The sequence below is a fragment of the Bison bison genome, unplaced genomic scaffold (genome assembly GCF_000754665.1).
Source record: "Bison bison bison isolate TAMUID 2011002044 unplaced genomic scaffold, Bison_UMD1.0 scf7180017864373, whole genome shotgun sequence".
Lineage (NCBI taxonomy): Eukaryota > Metazoa > Chordata > Mammalia > Artiodactyla > Bovidae > Bison > Bison bison.
In genome coordinates, this window is record NW_011494945.1 from 10,372,695 (window position 1) to 10,379,434 (window position 6,740).

Below are 6,740 nucleotides of genomic sequence, written 5' to 3' on the forward strand. Positions count from 1 at the left end.
GATTTTCTCTGTATGTGCACCTGCCATAAATGGGACAATATGATAGTCTGAACGAGTCGGGATGAGCTATTAAGCTTGGCGTGAACTAAATGGATAGTCAGGCGGTTCCTCTGTCTCCCAGCTACACACAGGCAGGGCTTACGAGCAGACACAATGGCACATGTCTGCCTGGTGCCACTGAAGGCCTTCAGGAAGCACCCACTAGCTTGTCAGCAGGCTTCATGATGGCTCTGGGAGAAATTCTTCTCTTTGTGCCTATAAGACTGCACGGTATTAAATATTAACATACAGAGTACCCCAATGAGCAGTCACACCTTAAGTTACTACCAGCTAATGGAACGACAGGGGTTAATTATCAGATAGCTTTCTAACCATGAAAGTCAACTGAGAACAAAGCCAGGCAGAGATGAGATATAGACTTCTGGCTCAAATCATGTGGCAGAGGGAGGAAAAGAATTCCTAGTCAAGTTTTCCAGAAATGAAATCAATTTTAGATGAGGAAGAAGGAGTACAAACGTAACAGGCTGAACCTAAGAGATGCTATCAGACCTCTTCATCTTCACACTTGGGTTAGCCTGGCACCATCCCTCGGTATTAACAGATCGGCTATTACTCAATACCTTGGTTGCACCCAGCTTTTCTCACTTAAAAAATAAAAAACCCTATAGTGACCTCCATGGATCCACTCTGTATGTTTGCTTTGAAGTGTCTAGCAAACAGCACTTTACCATCTCTAAATATTCTAATCAACCCAGATGGAAAGAAGAAAGCAGTGATATACTGGAAGTGTATCCTGGAAGTGCAATATCACAGTGCATTTAAATTTAATCTCTATTAAAAACTAGGCTCAATTTAATCTCAGTCTAATTGTTTCCAGCCCTAAATTCCTTTGATTCATTTATTGTTGGTAATAGAGCAGTAAGATAAGGAACCAGCTGCTTTCTTGTGTTAAAAATGCTTTGTGCAGGGCACTCAAAGTCGGTGCTCTGGGACAACCCAGAGGGATAGGGTGAGAAGGGAGGTAGGGGGCTGTTCAGGGTTGGGGGGGACACATGTATATCTATGGTTGACTCATGTTGATGTATGGTAGAAACCATCACAATATTGTAAAGTAATTATCCTCCAATTAAAATAATTTTAAAAATTCACAATTTAAAAAACTCCAAAAAACAAACAAAAATGCTTTGTGGCTTTGTACACAAAATATGTATATGCAAAAATAAGTGGAGCACCTTGTTCACAAAGAATAAAGAGTTTCACGATTAAGACAGTAGAGCATTTATACCAAGTGTGGAGCTTTCATAGCCTCGGGCTCTCTGTGACTGTATAGGACCCAGGCCCATGAAGCTGGCACAGGCCAAGAACGGTCCCTCTGACTTGAAGGAAATGGGGTGATCGCTTTGTGATTTTTCTGTGCTAAATTTCGTGGTCAGGAAGATCTGAGAAGTAGCCTGAAGGGGAAAGGGTGGGTCTCTGGCTTAAAATGCACCCATAAACACTCCCACCCCAGGCACCAAGGCCAGTTCCCAGAGGCTGCAGGCCCCAGTTACACAGCTTATGTCACTTAGATGTTTGGAAGCTTCCCACCCTCTTGGGACAGGATGTGGGGCAGAGCTAGACTTTCTAACCTGATCTGACCTTTGTGCAAATATGAAACGGGACCAGTGGGATTTTCCCTGGCTCTGTACCCTCAGAAACTCAAAATGCTGACATGTATCTACCATAAAGAATAGTACAATGCGCTCAGCATTCAGAGGTGGAAGAATTTTCTCTTTCCTTCAACAGAGGAACAGAAGGAAATTCATTTTCTCTCTGCTCATCTGAATAAGCTTTGGATGTCATACTGTTACACTGCATAGAACCACAAGGACAGAATTGATTTGACAAAGTAGTTACAAACTGAAATCCCTCAACTAGGCTGGCAAGAGCCATAAAAAAACAGACTAGACACTGTCTTAAATATAAGAGCTACACACATACAACACTATGTACTTGAGTCCCCTGGTTTGACCAAAGGCTAAATATGTGTGCCATTGGATTGCACCTTCAAACTAGGTTCCATGTTCCATTATGTTGCCTATGGTTATCGAAGAAATAAATCTTCAGAAATGTTGCTCCCAAATTAATATTATTTTTAGTGAAAGACAGTTTTTACACAAATTTGAGAAATCAATGAACCTAATTCCATTATTTTTCTTCAATCTATCAAAAGTTAACATCAGTTCAGTTCAGTTCACTCAGTCGTGTCTGACTCTTCGCGACCCCATGAATCGCAGCACGCCAGGCCTCCCTGTCCATCACCAACTCCCAGAGGTCACTGAGACTCACGTCCATCGAGTCAGTGATGCCATCCAGCCATCTCATCCTCTGTCATCCCCTTCTCCTCCTGCCCCCAATCCCTCCCAGCATCAGAGTCTTTTCCAATGAGTCAACTCTTCGCATGAGGTGGCCAAAGTACTGGAATTTCAGCTTCAGCATCATTCCTTCCAAAGAACACCCAGGGCTGATCTCCTTCAGAATGGACTGGTTGGATCTCCTTGCAGTCCAAGGGACTCTCAAGAGTCTTCTCCAACACCACAATTCAAAAGCATCAATTCTTTGGCGCTCAGCCTTCTTCACAGTCCAACTCTCACATCTATACATGACCACAGGAAAAACCATAGCCCTGACTAGACGGACCTTTGTTGGCAAAGTAATGTCTCTGCTTCTTAATATGCTATCTAGGTTGGTCATAACTTTCCTTCCAAGGAGTAAGCGTCTTTTAATTTCATGGCTGCAGTCACCATCTGCAGTGATTTTGGAGCCCAAAAAAATAAAGTCTGACACTGTTTCCACTGTTTCCCTAAGTTAACATAAATATCAAGAAAATGCAAATATCAACATCATATGGACCTATTATAGTAAAATACAGGTTTAATTTGATATAACTATGTTTCAAGTTCAAAAATCTTACAGGAATGGAAAGATGTAGCAAGAATGAAATAGTAGTTACTTTAGCACTTGGTCACCGCACTGAGTATTTCCATCATTTTATTTTTTTTCCCCATCATTTTAATGCTGGATTGTACATTTGCATATGATATCAGCATGGTTTCAACATAATGAAGTTTTATTATTATGCTAAATTTGACTAGCTTTAAAACCTGCTAGCTATTAAAGATTGACAGGGAACTTTTTTTGCCCCTCAGAATAGATAATTTGTGTTTTGAACTATAATTTTTCCCTTTACTCCCTTTCAAGCCTTGGTGATCTTAATAAATGTAATTTTATTTATAGGAGTCCAAAATTACTTATTTCTACATAATTTTATAGTAGAACTTTTACCTTCACTTGACTTAACACCAGGTATTTTAGGTCATCTAATTTGAGATTACCTCTCTTATAAATTTATCTCCCACATTATTTAATTACAAAATAATATCTTACCTCTATTTAATGCTTTATAGTTCACAACACATGCATGTACACAAGGTTTCATTCGCTTGTTCCTTTGAAGAATTCCATTTTATGATAAAGATTAGAGAGGTTGCAATCAAACTCATAAGTTATTACACAGCAAAGGAAACCAGAAACAAAATGAAGAGAGAACTTAGAGAATATTTTCAAATGATGTGACGAGCAAGGGTTTAATTTCCAAAATATACAAACAGCTCACACAACTCAGTAACAAAAAAAAAACAAACAACCCAATCCAGAAAGATGGGCAGAAACAGACATTTTTCCAAAGAAGACATATAGATGGCCAGTAACCACATACAAAGATACTCAACATTCTTAACTGTTAGAGAAATGAAAATCAAGATTACAATGAGGTGTCACCTCACACTCATCAGAATCATCATCATCAAAAAAAATCTACAAATAATAAATGCTAGAGAGAATGTGAAGAAAAGGGAACCCTCCTACACTGTTGGTGGGTATGTAAATTGGTATAGCTACTATAAAATTGGAGAACAAATTGGAGAACAGTATGGAGGTTCCTTAAAAAACTGAAAACAGCGCTACTGTATGACCCTGCCATCCCACTCCTGGGCACACATCTGGAGAAAATTCCAATTTGAAAAAATACATGCAACCCGATGCTCACAGCAGCACTATTCACAACAGTCAATTCATGGAAGCTACCGAAATGTCCATCAACAGGTGAATAAAGAAAATGTGGTATATACACATACACAATGGAATGTTACTCATAAAGAATGATTAATGCAATCTGTAGCAACATGATGGACTTAGAGATTATCATACTAAGTGGAGTAAGTTAGAAAGACAGACAATTACCATCCAATATTACCTATATGTAGAATCTAAAATATGATACCAATGAACTTACCTTTTGAAACAGAAACAGACTCACAGACATAGAAAACAACCTTATAGTTACTAAAGGGGGAGGGGGGTGGGGGAGGGATAAATCGGGAGCCTAAGATGAGCAGATACAAACTATTATATATTAATTAAATAAACAAGGTCCTACTGTACAGCACAGGGAACTATATTCAATATCCTATAATAAACCATAATGGAGAAGAATTTTCAAAGCAGGCTAAAAAAAGATTAGAGAGGCTGAATCACAGTGAATGGTGATGCTCAACTCAAGCCAGTTCTTCCGAATCAGTGTCCTTGTGTTTTCCATGCTACCCCAGCCACAGTGCTACTAAGTGACCTGAGAGAAGTAAAATGCCCCCAGTTGGAACTGAAAGAAAACTCAAAGCCAAAATGGTAGTTACACATCTGCTGAATTAGTTAGTGACAGTATGGGGAACATCATCCAGACATGAACCTTCTTCTAAATCATCAGCGACTACCTTGAGCTCAAATGTGGTTTACGAGCAAAAAAGTGCAATCAAACGTAACTCTGTTAAAATGGCTATAACTTCATATAATAAGAAAACATGGCCAAGCTTCTTTGATGCTGTTTAAATAAATTCTTTAAACTCTGAATCTGTCCAGTTTCATTTCAGATATTTTCATGTCTCCTGAAATTTTACTGAGAAGGGTTTCTTATCTTAGGCCATCTCCCCTACTTACATTCCAGGTAAACTAATTCAGTGTTCCTTGTGGTGCTATTTCTCTCTTTCCTAAGAGGGGATAAAATCTCATGTACAATGAAACTCTGTAAACTGAAGTGTTTTCAAACGGTAGCTAGCAAGGTCTCCAAGACAGAGAGGATATTTTTTGATGTGAAGTAAGTTGGGGTTTCTGAAGATCATGGAATATATCTGAAGTGGGAAATAACTCAGTTCATTTGAGATAAAAGTTTAGCTGATGCACAAGCATAATGTCTATTTTTCTGAGAAAAAGAATTCTGTTTTTAAACTCCTCTACTTGTTTACATCTTGCTTACCATTTGGGAACCAGTGCCTGGCATATGGCAGCTGCTTTGTAAATATTTGCTGAGTACAAGGAAAGTAATTGCATCTGTCCTGGATCCATATCTGAATTTTGACAGCAAATCCCCCTTTTAATTTGACTTGAGTAATGCAATGCTATCAATGATTTTGTCATGAAACAAAATGTAAGATTTGTAATAATGTCATTTTTTCTGTATGTCATTTTCTCTGAGACAGAACTGGTATTCTTCTAAATGACTTTCAAAGTCACATTTTTCTTCCCAATATCATTGAAGAGAGTTGAATAGCACTTGTTCAGGATGCAGTTATTGGTTTTCAGGTTCCAAGATCATTCTTTGGACTGAAAACCTGCAAGCAGATTTAGCTTAGAGACTTCAATGCTGGTAGCATGCAACAGATTACTGTGTTCCCTGTAAGGAATTCCATTTAAAATAATAAATAATATAACTGGTCTCTGTACTTTATTTTTCTCAAAAACGTGTAACTGTGACCTCACCTGAAGCCAATCTCCATACTTGTACTATAATTATATTTTTCTGTGAAAAGTTACCCTGGTCTGCTACTGCTGCTGCTAAGTCACTTCAGTCATGTCAGACTCTGTGTGACCCCATGGACGGCAGCCCACCAGGCTCCCCTGTCCCTGGGATTCTCCAGGCAAGAACACTGGAGTGGGTTGCCATTTCCTCCTCCAATGCGTGAAAGTGAAAAGTGAAAGTGAAGTCACTCAGTCGTGTCCGACTGTTAGCGACCCCATGGAAGGCAGCCCACCAGGCTCCTCTGTCCATGGGATTTCCCAGGCAAGAGTACTGGAGTGGGGTGCCATTGCCTTCTCACCCTGGTCTAGTGCTTAGTATATAGCAAGTGCTCATTATTATTTTTTTTGGAAAAAAATGAATAAAATATATAGCAAGTGTAAACTGAAGAGACATTGATCAGACATGTAGAAAACATACCTATCCTTTAACTTGTCAATTGATTTCATCCTGCTCTCACCTCCTCTTCCCAGTGACGGCAAAATATACTTGACCCTATCACTTAAAACCCTTGGACCACAAGGAGATCAAACCAGTCAATCTTAAGGGATATCAACCCTGAATATTCACTGGAAGGACTGATGCCGAAGCTGAAGAACTTGGGCAATCCGGCAGATGGTGAGGGACAGGGAGGCCTGGCATGCAATAGTCCATGGGGTTGCAAAGAGTCAGACACAACTGGGCAACTGAACAACAACAACCACTTAAAAAGTAACTTCTTCCCATCTTAAACGACCATTTAAAATGAACTCATTGGTCGTTCTGAGTTTCTCTTCTTGATCCAGGAGGTGCAGAGGCAAATTTATAAGATATCAGGGCACAGCAGGAGGGCTGCTTCATTCTCTCTGTGTCC